This window comes from Pistacia vera, unplaced genomic scaffold, assembly GCF_008641045.1.
Source record: "Pistacia vera cultivar Batoury unplaced genomic scaffold, PisVer_v2 Contig592, whole genome shotgun sequence".
Taxonomy (NCBI): domain Eukaryota; kingdom Viridiplantae; phylum Streptophyta; class Magnoliopsida; order Sapindales; family Anacardiaceae; genus Pistacia; species Pistacia vera.
The window spans coordinates 720,640-734,241 of NW_022196437.1; the positions used below are offsets into that span (position 1 = coordinate 720,640).

General features: G+C 38.3%; 1 non-coding gene across 1 annotated transcript; it reads left to right on the forward strand.

The window, feature by feature from the left end:
* The first annotated feature begins 2,926 nt into the window (after window positions 1-2,926).
* Window positions 2,927-3,031, forward strand: LOC116110036. Its single transcript, XR_004124827.1, has one exon. It is a non-coding gene; the product is annotated as a small nucleolar RNA R71 (small nucleolar RNA).
* The last annotated feature ends 10,571 nt before the right edge of the window (window positions 3,032-13,602 follow it).

Here is a 13,602-nt window from a genome sequence, read left to right on the forward strand (position 1 = left end):
GCACATCCCCACTGATTTTACAAACACTTCGCAACCCCCAATCAATTTCTTCGCACGCAGGGTTGTGACAACCACACTTTCTTACAAAACTCGTAATAAGCTTGAAGAATAATAAAGTCTCTTAATGATAAAACGGGTAGGATTGTGTTTTAGGCTCAAATCAGGATAGGGTAAACATTAAGTTCAAAGAACGAAAGAACAAGCAAAATTGTGTTTAAAAAGGCTCAAAGGCTAACTAGCGATGACAAAAACAGGTTGGCTTGAAAGGCTCAATCGTCCAAACAGCCTAAATCATTTCCTAAGTGATGTGAATTCTAGGATTTCGCCTTGAGTGATATCAAATGGTTCTAGAGTTTGTTGAAATCACATAAAATTCATGAAAACTTCATACATAACACGTCTCTAAGTAGGTGACTGAACCACTTCAATCCACAGTTCACTAGGGTCTCACTCCATTCATTATATCACACCATCCGTAAGCAAAGGTAAAAATTAATTTCCTCCATTAGTTCTATGTTATTGCAATCACATTCTTATCATAGACATGACTTCATCCAAGAGACAAAAATAAAACTCACAACCTAGAATGAAAGAAATTAAACGCTCTCTAAATCCATACAAAAACAAATTCTGCTCAATTTAAGTTTCTTAAATTCCTACCCCCAACCATAAAATCAACATTGTCCCCAATGTTAAGCGTAGGAAAATGAGAAAAGAAACGTTACCCCCTTTTCAATCGTGAAGTCGAATACGCATGACAATTCAATTACCAACTCGTTTCATTCCATTGTTGTCTTTTATTCTGTCAAAACAAAGAGACTTGCGGTGCACTTTATCGGAAACACATGTCACATGTTAAATTTATGAATTTAGAGAAACAACCACAACATCTAATTATTTACACAAACAGAGGGGAACAAAAGAAAAATAAATAAAATAAATAAATAAATAAATAAACATACTTGAAACTTAGCACCTGCAAAAATAGCACACTAATCAATGAAAGAAAAAAAACATAAAACTAAAAAGCTTGGGTTGCCTCCCAAAAGCGCTTGGTTAAAGTCGTAAGCTTGACTTTTCATTTTCTTCAATCCGATCATCTAGGAGAATCCAGCCCTCTATCCTTAATTTCACCATTCCCATAGGCTTTAATCGTTGTTCATCTACCATCTCAAAGTCAATCTCCATAGTCCTAGAGTTGACTAAACACTTCTCTAGGGGTGAACTAGGTAGTTTTCTTCAATTTTTTATTCACTATGTTATCAAGGACACTAATCTCAAAGCATGTGTCTAAGTCGGATGGACGCTTCTTAGCATCAAAAACATTAACTCTACTTGCTCATCTTCTACCCTTAAGATTGTTTCCCTTGATGAACATCTATCAATGCTCTACTCGTTGCTAGAAAGGTCGTCCTGATTAAAGGCATTTCCGATCTTCCTCCATGTCTAACACTATAAAATCAACTGGAAAATTAGTTTATCTACCTTAATCAGGATGTCTTTTACCACCCTCCTAATATGTGATCGATCGATCAGCTAGTTGGAGAGACACGGTGGTTGGCTTCACTTCTCCCAATCCAGCTTCCTGTAAATGGAAAACGACATTAAGTTAATACTAGCCCCTAAATCGCATAGCACTTTATCAAAATAGCAACTACCAATAATACAAGGGTAGTAAAACTCCCTAGATCTCGTAGTTTAGGTGGTAGTTTCTTTTGAATCAGCGCACTGCATTCCTCTGTCAATGACTTTCTCGTGTTCCTCGAATTTTCTCTGTGCGTGAGGATCTCCTTCAAAATTCGTATACTTCGCATCTGTTCAAGCTATCAACAAAAGAAATATTAATATGTAGACTGCGGAACATGTCAATGAACTATCGATTGCTTGTCGAGCTTCGGATTCTTCAACCGTTGGATACGGCAAGGTGTCTGGCTTGAAGGATTATTCTGTGCATGTATACGGTCGCCACGGCCTAGATTCATCGCCGCGGCGATCGTAAGATATCTCTGACGAAATCGGTGTATTTTCATGGTCGCCGCGGCGACCATATTCATTGTCGCGGCGATTGTCCTTTTTCCTAACGGAATCCTCTGCATTTTCAAGCTCGCCGCGGCCACCATCATCTTCGCCGCGGCAAGCGTCCTTTTTCTCATCCTTCAGGTTTTGTTCTACCTCTGTTTTTCACCCTCCGAATTTTCCAAACTTCTTCCACTCCTCGGGTGATTGCATTGTTTGTTCCTTGGAATTTTTCTCTGTATCACTCGGAAAAACCCCTTGACCTCTTCCCGCTAAAATGTTGTGAATCTGCCCAATTTGAGTCTCCAGGTTCCTTATAGATGCAGATTGATTTTGAACCAGGACGTCAGTCTTCTCAAACCGCTTGTTTGTCTCTTCAATGAACTTGGTGAGCACATCTCTAAGTTAATGTTGGCTCTTGATCTGAAAAATGAGGTTGTTTATGCTCGTTGTTGTTGTCCACGAGAAGTTCGGGTGTTTCCTCCATGTTGGATTGTATGTGTTGGATATGGATTCTCTTGCCCCCTTTGGAAATTATCGACGTATTGGCTTGTTCAGGCTGAGCAAACGGGTTCCCTTCTTGACAATCCTTGGATGATGATTTCCTGCACAAGGTCACATGTTAGAGAAGAGGATTCAATTGCATTTATTTTTAGCACATTACCTAATTGCTTCTGGATGTTTGAAAGTTGAGCAGCCAATCGGTGTAACTGTCAACTTTGTGCACTCCCGCTGATCTCCTTGTTGATTTCTTTCTGGAGTCCTCATATAGTTGTTGTTTGACATCACCTCGATCATTGTATGCTTCTTCTGGTGTTTTGTGTTCAAGGCTCCCCCACTTGCAGCATCAATCATAGCTTGAATGGTTGGTAGCAAACCTTGGTAAACGTTTGCACTTGTGACGATTGGTATACCATGATGTGGGCACCTCCGTAGAAATCCTTAAACCTTTCCCATGCTTCATACAATGACTCTGAATCTTGTTGGTAAAATTGGTAATCTCACTCCTCAGTTTGGCCAACTTGGTAGGTGGAAAATACTTAGTGAGGAACGCTTGAGCCAACTCATTCCATGCTTGATGCTCTCAGATAGCAATGAAATCAACCAAGCCTTAGCTTATCCCGTAGAGAGAATGGGAAAAGCCTTAGTCTGATTGCATCCTCGAACCCCATTATGCTTGAATGTGTCGCACAACTCGGAAATTTGCGATATGCAGGTTGGGATCTCATTCGATAACCCAGCAAATTGGATGGACTGCTGAATCATTCCAATAATTGCTGCTTAATCTCGAAATTGTTCGCTTGAACGGGTGGTCTCCTGAGCTGAATAACACCCATCATAGTAGGACTAGAATAGTCCTTCAATGCTCTCTGAACACTGCTCTGCTGCCCACCCATTGCATTTCCTCCTAAATTATCCTCATTCTCATTCTCTTGATTTGTGCATATTAGGATTGACAACTCCTGTGTTAGCCATTGCTGTTCAGATTCTTTGCCTCTTTTCTTTCTCAACTGTCTACGGTTCGTTCGATCTCAAAATCTAGTGATTAAGATCACCCCTACCTTCGAACATAAACTCTCCAGATCTAGCGAAAAAAACAACCACAAGCAAACACAAGTAAAAATTTCAGTAGACAAAAAAAAAAAAAAAAAAAAAATCAAATTACAAATATTTCGTATTGATATTGGTAAAACAAAATAGTTCCCCGACAACGGCGCCAAAAACTTAACAGCTATTCGCAAGTGTACGAAATCGTGCAAATTAAACTCGAGTAACGAGTGTCGAATCCCAAGGGAACTACCTACCAAGTACCAAACTATTATATTCTATTGCTATTTGATTAAACTGGAAGTTTAAGAATGAATTTAATGAAAAAGTAAATAAACTAACAACAAAAATTAAGTACTGAATAAAAGTAGAACTTATAAACACTTGATAAAAATCAATATGACTAAATCTAGGGCATAGATTCCGCACCAATTTATCCTATGTATTGATATTTTTTGTTACCTAATTAAGCCTATTCTAAAAGCCAAACCCCTAATATTCCACTAACTCTCTCTCGAGCAATTAGCAAATTAACCTTAAGCAACAACCCAAGTTATCTCTAAAATGGATTTAGGAGCTAAGAGATCTTAAGATCTATGGAATTTCCCGGAGCCTCACAGATCGCGGTAACCTATCTCTAGCGTTCGTTCAATCTATGGTTTTATTACCTTAGACAAATTAGGTTTCATCTCTCGATCTCAACCCAACCCATGATATCATCTCACTCTCGGATCCTAAGAATTGAAAGCATTACACACAATAATAAAACTTAGAATTAATGCTCAATAAGATTAACAACAATAAAGTCAACACATATTCTAAATTGGGCTACATCTTTAGCCCTAGAAAGAGAATTAGTTCATAAATACAGTAATAACAATCATTATATTGAATAACATGAGTTCAGAACGGAAAATAGTAACACTTCTCAATTTGTGAACGAGAATCGCAAGAATCCGATCTCCAAAGTAGTGGCCGTCCTTTTCCTTCTTCAAATCCCCTTTAAAACAATTAAAATCCTTATTTATAGTCTAGGGTTTTCAGGTTCTTAGGAAAATAATTAAAATCCTTAACCCACCAAATTCGGATTAGAGAATGCAATAACCCAAATAGGCCCAGACCCATCGCTGCGGCGATGAGAATGATCGCTGCGGCGATCGTTCTTTCTGTCCCCAGAGTCCGTGAACTTCAAATTTGGTAAGTCATCAACATAAACTTTGTAGCTCTTTGAATAAGCTCCAACGCCACCAGAATCGTCAATTTCAGATTACCACAGCTCAGTTTATCAAAACATCGAAGCATGCTCATCTAAAGGATTTCTAGATTTTACGTTGTAGTTTCCGACTAGTCACAACTTTCTCGTTTCAACTCCGATTCTTGCACCGTTTGTTCCTACTTGTCACGAATTCCATCGACATCATTCTTTTTCCTTCAAATATCGGTTTGAACCTAAAAATACTCAAAATACACCCGTGATCCCGTAAAACATATTTATGAAATAATAAATTCAAATTCCAACAATTAAACACCTTTTTCCACAAATAATCCAATTGAATCACTAATAAAATGTATACTTTCAAGCTCTTATGACGGTCCGGGCCGATTGAAGGTGTAAATATATAAATCGGTCTGAGCCGATTGAAGGTGTAAATATATAAATTGGTCCGGGCCGAGTGAAGGTGTAAATATATAAATCGGTCTAGGCCGATTGAAGGTGTAAATCAATAAATCAGTCTAGGCTGATTGAAGGTGATCACAGTAGACTATTTAAAATAATTTCGTATGATATCCCGCATGGTGTATAGTTATCCATAATAAATTGAATAAGAGAAGTAATGGTGTGCATGTACAAGACCAAAGGAAAGATAAAACTTTAAATGGAAAAGGTCATGCATGTATCAAGTAACAAGCCGTATGGAGAAGTGATGCAAGACCAAGGGAAGAATAATTTTACCTGGAGAAGTGACATGCATGTTTTGAGCAACAAACCGAACGAAGAATCACCAAGCCAAATGTAATAAAAATGCATGGGGTGCATGTGGTAGGGAAACAACCAAACAGAGAAACAAAGGGCCGAATGGAGTAAAATGCTTGAAAGCAGGCTCTGCTGGTCAATGTTCGTTTGTAGGTGATTGAGCCGAATGGAGAAGTGATTTATGGCATGCAAGTGCAAGACCAAATCAAGAGCATGCTAAATGGAGAAGTAATGAGTCAAATGGATGCATGCGGTGCAGGTGTCAAGCAATAAACCAAATGGAGAAAGAATAAACAAAAGGGGGGAATAATAAGCCAAACCAACTCATGACCGAATGAAGAAGAATGCATGGGATGCATGTGTTGAGCATTAAGTCAAATGAAGGTGATTGAGTGTAATGAGGGCACTTATCGAATGACATGTTTGGTGACTTGTCTTGTTGCAATGCCTAAAGCATGTTGAATTAGATATTTGTTCAATTGGTTCAGAGTTGAGTCAGGTTAGATAGGGGCGATGGTTCAAGTTTGGAGTTTTGGAATACAGTGGGGTAAGGAGATTAGGCGAGAGTGGGGTGGCATCACTTAAGCAGGCTTTGTTTGCTTTTGAGAAGAGAGTTTTTCAGGTTACTAAATGAATGTTAAGTAAGGGCCAAGGTTCTACAATGGGAACATAAGTGTAGCTGGTGCGAGCAGAAGGGAAAGAGAGGGTCACTGAAACTGATTCAGTCTAAGTGTGTATGGATGATTGAATGAGAGGTCCTAGAGATCCCCTCGGTTCATCCTAGAGGATGCGGCCTTTGAAGGTGTCTTGTGGATAACGTCTCTTGGAATCTTGGATCCGCATGATGATGATGCTCCTTTTGTCTGTTGGTTTTGCAGGACAAAGCTGAGCCGAATCAGTTAAAGGTATTGCTTCCATCAGCTGTTGAGTATTCGGTAGATGTGTGTCTCTTACTTGATGCCCACTCGGTAGACCAAGCCGAGTGAAGCCATTTACTGTCAATTTGGCAAGCAAAAGACTTTCAAATTAAACTTATCTATTTGGCTCTTTTTAATCAAAGAGTACCATAGTATGTGAGAACAACACATGGAGTATAGACTCTATGGAGGAGGTAGGAAAAAGAGATTACTTTTCCAAAGTTTTGCCACTTGGCGTTTTTGGAACAAAGGTGCTTTAAATAGCATAAAAAGGTGCTTTAGTCTTGGAAGTTTGAAATCACCATTGCCTCCCCTTTTTTTTAATTTCTTTTTGGCGTCAGGTCATATTTTGTGTATATATTTTTTTTTTTTTTGTTTTTTTGTTTTTTTTGGGTTAAAAATCGGTTTTTTGGAAAAAATTCTTAAATACTCTAAAACATGCCCAAGAGATGTGAGAGTTTTTAGAACACGGAATAGCTTCCAAAAAGAAATTAAACATATATAAAAACTAAGCAATATTCCAACTAATGCATAAAACAAATTATGAACATGGGAGATGTGTTTTGATGTTTCAAGGTATCGTATTACATGCGGAATAAATTTGCATAAAATAAATTACGATATGTTGAATAGATAGATATGACATGTGAATAGATAAAACAAATGAAGAATAGTAAAGAAAAACTTTTCTTATTGTGATGAAACTTTCTGATTAACGATGTCAGTCAGAGGGAGTTCTGTGTCTCCTCTCATGTTGCAAGTCATTGTTGACAGATGATTATCAGGGCCCCACAGTAGGCGTCAAACTGTAGATGCAAAAAATCTACCGTCATGAAAATAGGGTATGATCCCGTAAGGTTGAGGTCACTAACAATCCGTTGGACCTGCACACATGAAAGGGCAAGCGTGAAGCTTACGAAAAACACCGGGGTGGTGTTTGCTGTAGGCACTCTGACGCTCAAGTCAGCAACGCTGAAAGAGATGATTTAATAAGAATTAAGGGGAGGAATGATTACCAGGAGTCTTGTCAGAGGCTAGGACTATGGTGGGGGGGTCATATTCTTGAGAGCAAGAACTTTAGGAGCAAATAGATGGTTTTCAGTAATGTAGATTGAATATTGGAGATTCCTCTTTTATGAGAGGGCAAACCTTTGTTTATAAAGTGAACCCAAGGGGTTGGAATCCTAGTAGGACACTAAGTCCTATTTTGGGAGATAATCCCTATTAGGAAAGAAATATGATTTCTCTACTTCATCAGGTTAAGTTTAATAGTTTGAGTAAGATTTCGAATCTTAGTAGAAGAGGAAATGGAATGGGATTCTGATTTCCTATTTATGGACTGTTGTAGGCTAATTGGCTAAAACCCAGTTTAGCTTAACTTATAGGATAGCCCAACTCATAGAGTGGGTAGTTCACAAGGTGATTTTAAGCGTAGACCCAATCGGGATTGGGTTGAGGCCTTAGGCCGTGACATGTTTATTTCGCTATTGGGCCTCGTCAAGCTCAAGACGATTTTTGGCCCTAACAAATGTTAGAGCATTTGATGATCAGTTGAGAGAATCAAGGAACTTAGATCACTCAAGCAATTGTGCTACAACTAAAGAGCAGTTAAGAGAATCAAGGGAGAAAAGATCAGATCAGATCAGAAGTGGTGCAGCAAACGATCCATCTCCAGACTTTCCTTATTCTATTTTGATTCAAACAATAGGATAAAGTTAGCTGTAAAATTTATTTTGAACTCCTTAATTTTCTGTAGTTTGTTATATGTAATCTATTATAAATACAATGAAATGAAATACAAACAAAAAGTAAGCCAATCAGTTCAAACTCTCTCGTCTCTATTTTACTTCCTCTGCTTATAATTCTTACATGGTATCAGAGGGTACAAAGGCACACGCCTGATCCTAATATAGCTTCCGCATTCACCACAATGGCTTCCAACTCAAATACCAATACCCCACTTCCTCAACCCACTATCCAAGCCAATGCTTAACCCGTGTCCCAAAAATTGGTTGGTTCCAACTATTTGCCATTGAATGTCCAATTTATGGTCTTTCTCAAGAGTCATGATCTTGTTGATCTTGTGGATGGCATTGTTCCTCCTCCCTCCAAAACTCTTTCCGATGGCACCACTAACCCAGCTTACATAGTGTGGTTAAAGAAAGACACATGTGTTCTAAGTTGGCTATTAGCTTCTATTACTGAGAAGCTAATCTCTACTGTTTATGGAATGCAGACTTCCAAACAAGTATGGGATGCCCTTCACACTAGATTCTCATCTCCTTCTCGGTCAAGGATTGCTCTTTTAAGAAGACAACTTCAGACCATTACGCAAGGCAATCGGTCTTGTAGTGAATTTATGGAGGAAGCCAAGAATCTCGTTGATCAACTTGCAGCTGCAGGGAAGACTACCGATGATCAAGATCTGATTAGCTTTCTCTTAGGAGGACTTCAGCCAGCATTTACTCTGTTCATCACTACGTTCAACTTTGCATGCCGAGACAAAACTCTTTCCTTCGATGACTTCTAAGTTGAACTCCTCAGCTTTGAAACTTTCATTGAAGCACAACACAACTCGGCACCTGATCAACACTATGCATTTGCAGCAAACCAAAAGGAAAAGCACCCTTCTTCCCAAGGAAGCCAAAATAGCAAAGCACAACTCCAAAGCCACTACTTCCGCACAAGGGTCATCAGGATTCTCCTACAACTCGTCCCAATCAACAAGCTTATGACAGGCTAACTTGTCAAATTTGTGGTAAGAAAGGACATGTTGCCCTTGATTGCTATCATCGCTTTGACTTCTCTTTTCAGGGACGCTTGCCACTTGCTGATTTTGCTGCCATGGTTGTCGAAGCCAATAATTCCTATGACCAAAATGTCTGGTATGCGGATAGTGGCACCAATGCTCATATCACCGCCAATGGAGCAAATTTAACGAACCAAGCTTCCTACGAGGGTGTTGATACTGTCCAAGTTGGCAATGGCTCAGGCTTGGTTATTAAAAATACTGGAAATACAACTCTAAAATTTACTCATAGTTCTTTCAAACTCAACGATATTCTTCATTGCCCAGCGCCTCAGCCAATCTTTTATCCATTAATCAGTTATGCTTAGATAATGACTATTATTTTGTGCTAACTGGAACTAATTTTTGTGTGAAGGACGACAAGACGGATCGCATCCTGCTTTAAGGACTGGTTGAAAACGGACTTTATCCTTTTGCTGGTCACAAGAGCTCCTCAAATAAAATGCGTTGTTTCACCGCAAAATTAGGAATAACAACATCCTTGGAACATTGGTATAATTGCCTAGGGCACTCTACCAAGTCCACCTTAGATTGTTTGCGCAAGTATTTGCCTCTCTCTGAGTCCTTAAATATGTTAGATTTTTGCAATTCTTGTCAACTAGGAAAAGCCACTAAATTGCCTTTTGTTGATTCTACCCGAGTCTCTACCAAGCCTTTACAACTCATTCATACCGATGTATGGGTATCTCCAATAACTTCAACTAGTGGTTATCGCTATTATGTTATTTTTGTCAATGATTTTAGTCGGTTTACATGGATGTATCCCATGTGTTTTAAATCTGAAGTCTTTATCATTTTTCAGCAATATAAAGCTCTTGTGGAAAATTTGTTCTCTTCTAAAATTCAACAACTACAATCTGAAAATGGAGGAGAATATATTTCCAATGATTTCAAATCTTTTTTAACAAAACATGGGATATACCATAGATTAACGTGCCCCTACACTTCCCAGCAAAATGGAATTACCGAAAGAAAACATCAACACATTCAAGAAACTGGTTTAACATTATTAGCTAAAGTACAACTACCAAATAAATATTGGACTGATGCCTTTCTTACAGCAGTTTTTCTCATAAATCGGCTTCCGACAAAAGTCCTCAAAAATCTATCTCCTTACTTCCTGCTCCATAAAACCATGCCCTCCTATACTTCACTAAGAACATTTGGATGTGCATGCTACCTATATCTAAGACCATATGAGAACAGCAAGCTTTCATTTAGAAGCAAAAAATGTATTTTTCTTAGGTATGCCGCTCAACACAAGGGGTATAGATGCTTAGATCTGGACTCAGGAAAAATATATATTTCCAGGCATGTAGTGTTTGATGAGAACTCATTTCCAGCAAGGGATAAAGGCTGCACTTCACCAGACCATGAAAGCAAGATGTCGACAGGTTTGTTTCCTATCTCATGTTCAATTACACTTCATGATATCCCAAGATTGAACACCTCCAACACTGCTTGTGAAAACAATGCAACACCCGAAATTCAATCTGAAACCTTATTACCTGATAATGAGTCCCCGCCAATTCTAATGTTTGAGAACCTAATCAACCTACATACAGAACCACTCTCTTCACATGAGCAGACCATTCCTGACCCTCAACCAGCTCAAACAACACCTCAAGACCCACCAGAAAATATCATCATCACTCGGTCCAAAACAGGAAATTCGAAACCAAAAGAATTTCCTGGATTCAAAATGTTTTATTCCACTCATCATCCTTTTCGTTGTTTAACTAGTATTTTAATTTAATCTAAGCCACCTTGCTATACACAAGCAGTAGCAAAACCAGAGTGGAGACAAGCTATGGGACGTGAATTTGATGCTTTGATGGAAAATGGGACATGGTCTCTTTGTCCAAGGTCACACAACAAACATATAGTCAGAAATAAATGGGTATTCAAAATTAAAAGACACCCAGATGGTAGCATCGAGCGCTGCAAAGCAAGGCTTGTGGCAAAGGGATTTGATCAAAAATCTGGAATTGATTATTTTGATACCTTCTCTCCAGTAGTTAAACTGACTACGATTAGATTGGTTTTATCTATTGTTGTTCAATTTAATTGACCTATCAAATAATTGGATGTGTCCAATGCATTCTTACATGACATTCTTGATGAAGAAGTGTATATGGAACAACCTCAATGCTTCATTGATGAGAACCAACCAAATTTCATGTGTCGACTACATAAATCTCTTTATGGCCTTAAACAAGCCCCAAGAGCTTGGTTTCGAAGGCTCTCTGAACAATTGCTAGAACTTGGATTTGAGGAATCAAAAGTTGATTATTCATTGTTTACTCTTTGTACTAATACATACAAACTTTTTGTGTTGGTCTACGTAGATGACATTATCATAACTGGATCAAGCAGTTCGGCTATTATATCTTTCATTGATAGCTTGAAGGAAAATTTCCATATTAGAGATCTTTGACAGCTAAATTATTTCCTTGGCGTTGAAGCAAAATGTAGCAATGAAGGTCTTCATCTTCGGCAAGCTAAATATATATCCGACCTTCTTGAAAGCATCAAAATGCAAGGAGCAAAGCCACTAGCTTGTCCAACTACTTCAGGTATGAAATTATCTTCTAATGTTGGCACACTTCTATCAGATCCAACGGAATATAGGCATGTAGTGGGAGCTCTCCAATATTGCACCATTACACATCATGATATTTCATATGTAGTAAATCAGTTGTGCCAATTTATGCATAACCCGAGAGACTCACATTGGATAGCGGCAAAAAGGGTGCTTCGATATTTAAAAGGAACAGTGGACTATGGACTTTTTTATTCACCTTCAACAATTGACATTCATGTTTATTGTGACTCGGATTGGGCTGGTAACCCAGATGACAGAAGAAGCACAAGTGGATTTAGTATTTTTCTTGGGAAAAATTTAATATCCTGGTGTGCCAAGAAACAAGGAGTTGTCTCGCGTTCAAGCACAGAAGCGGAATACCGAAGCATGGCTTTGGCTATAGCTGAAGCTTATTGGATCCGAATGTTGATAAAAGAGTTCAAGTTATATCTTTCATCACCTCCAATTATCTGGTGTGACAGCATAGGAGCATTGGCCTTAGCTTCAAATCCCGTCTTTCATGCTCGGACAAAACACGTGGAAATTGACTATCATTTCATTAGAGAAAAAATGGTTAACAAAGATATTTTGGTGAAGCATATCTCCACCAAAGATCAAATAACCGACATGTTTACAAAGGGCCAAACAGCAACTCAATTCCAATTTTTAAGGACCAAACTCATGATTTGCCAACTTCCCATGAGTTTGTCGGGGGGTATTAGAGCATTTGATGATCAGTTGAGAGAATCAAGGAACTCAGATCACTCAAGCAATTGTGCTGCAGCTGAAGAGCAGTTAAGAGAATCAAGGGGTCGGATCAGATCAGAAGTGGTGCAGCAAACAATCCATCTCCAGACTTTCCTCATTCTGTTTTGATTCAAACAATAGGATAAAGTTAGCTGTAAAATGTATTTTGAACTCCTTAATTTTCTGTAGTTTGTTATATGTAATCTGTTATAAATACAATGAAATGAAATACAAACAAAAAGTAAGCCAATCAGTTCAAACTCTCTCGTCTCTATTTTACTTCCTCTGCTTATAATTCTTACAACAATAATGTTAATTTATGCTTTATTTAAAGTTTTGAATCCTATAATCCATATCTTACCTTGCATGTCTTGTTCACATGCTTTCCATCATTTTTCCGCCACCTCTTCATGGATTTTCATTTAGCCTACATCCACAGGCGAAGATAGAAGAAGAATTTCACTAATAAAATCGAGTATACAACATTTGGTGAAACTCTCAATCTCAAATCCCAAATACACCCAATATCTCTCACACACTCTAATCTCTCTAACTCAATCTCTTCGTCTCTAGTGATTGTATTGCTTGAGAATGTGTGTGTGTTGACCTTCCCCTGAAAATGCACCCATATTTATAGTGGAGGGAAGTCATTTCACGTCAAAATTTACAGGACCAAATAAGGGATTTACAAAGACTTGTAGCCGCCATCTTAGCTTGGGAATGTTGACTTTATTTGAGAGACATGAAGCTAAATTTTGCTTCCAATTCGGTGGCATTAAATGTCTCAATAAAATTCAATTTCAAGTCTTTGAACATGTGTGAATGCGAGACAAAAATGTTCATGGTATTTATAAGCTATAGACCAAAACCATGTGAACTCACCTTTGCACTATTTAAGCCACTTTTTCTACGAATCTCCACCTTGGCTTGGATAGGGAAAAACTTCATATTTAACTTCTTCGATTATCTTCTCCAAATTTCTTGGAGGATTTACGTGGTGTAAATG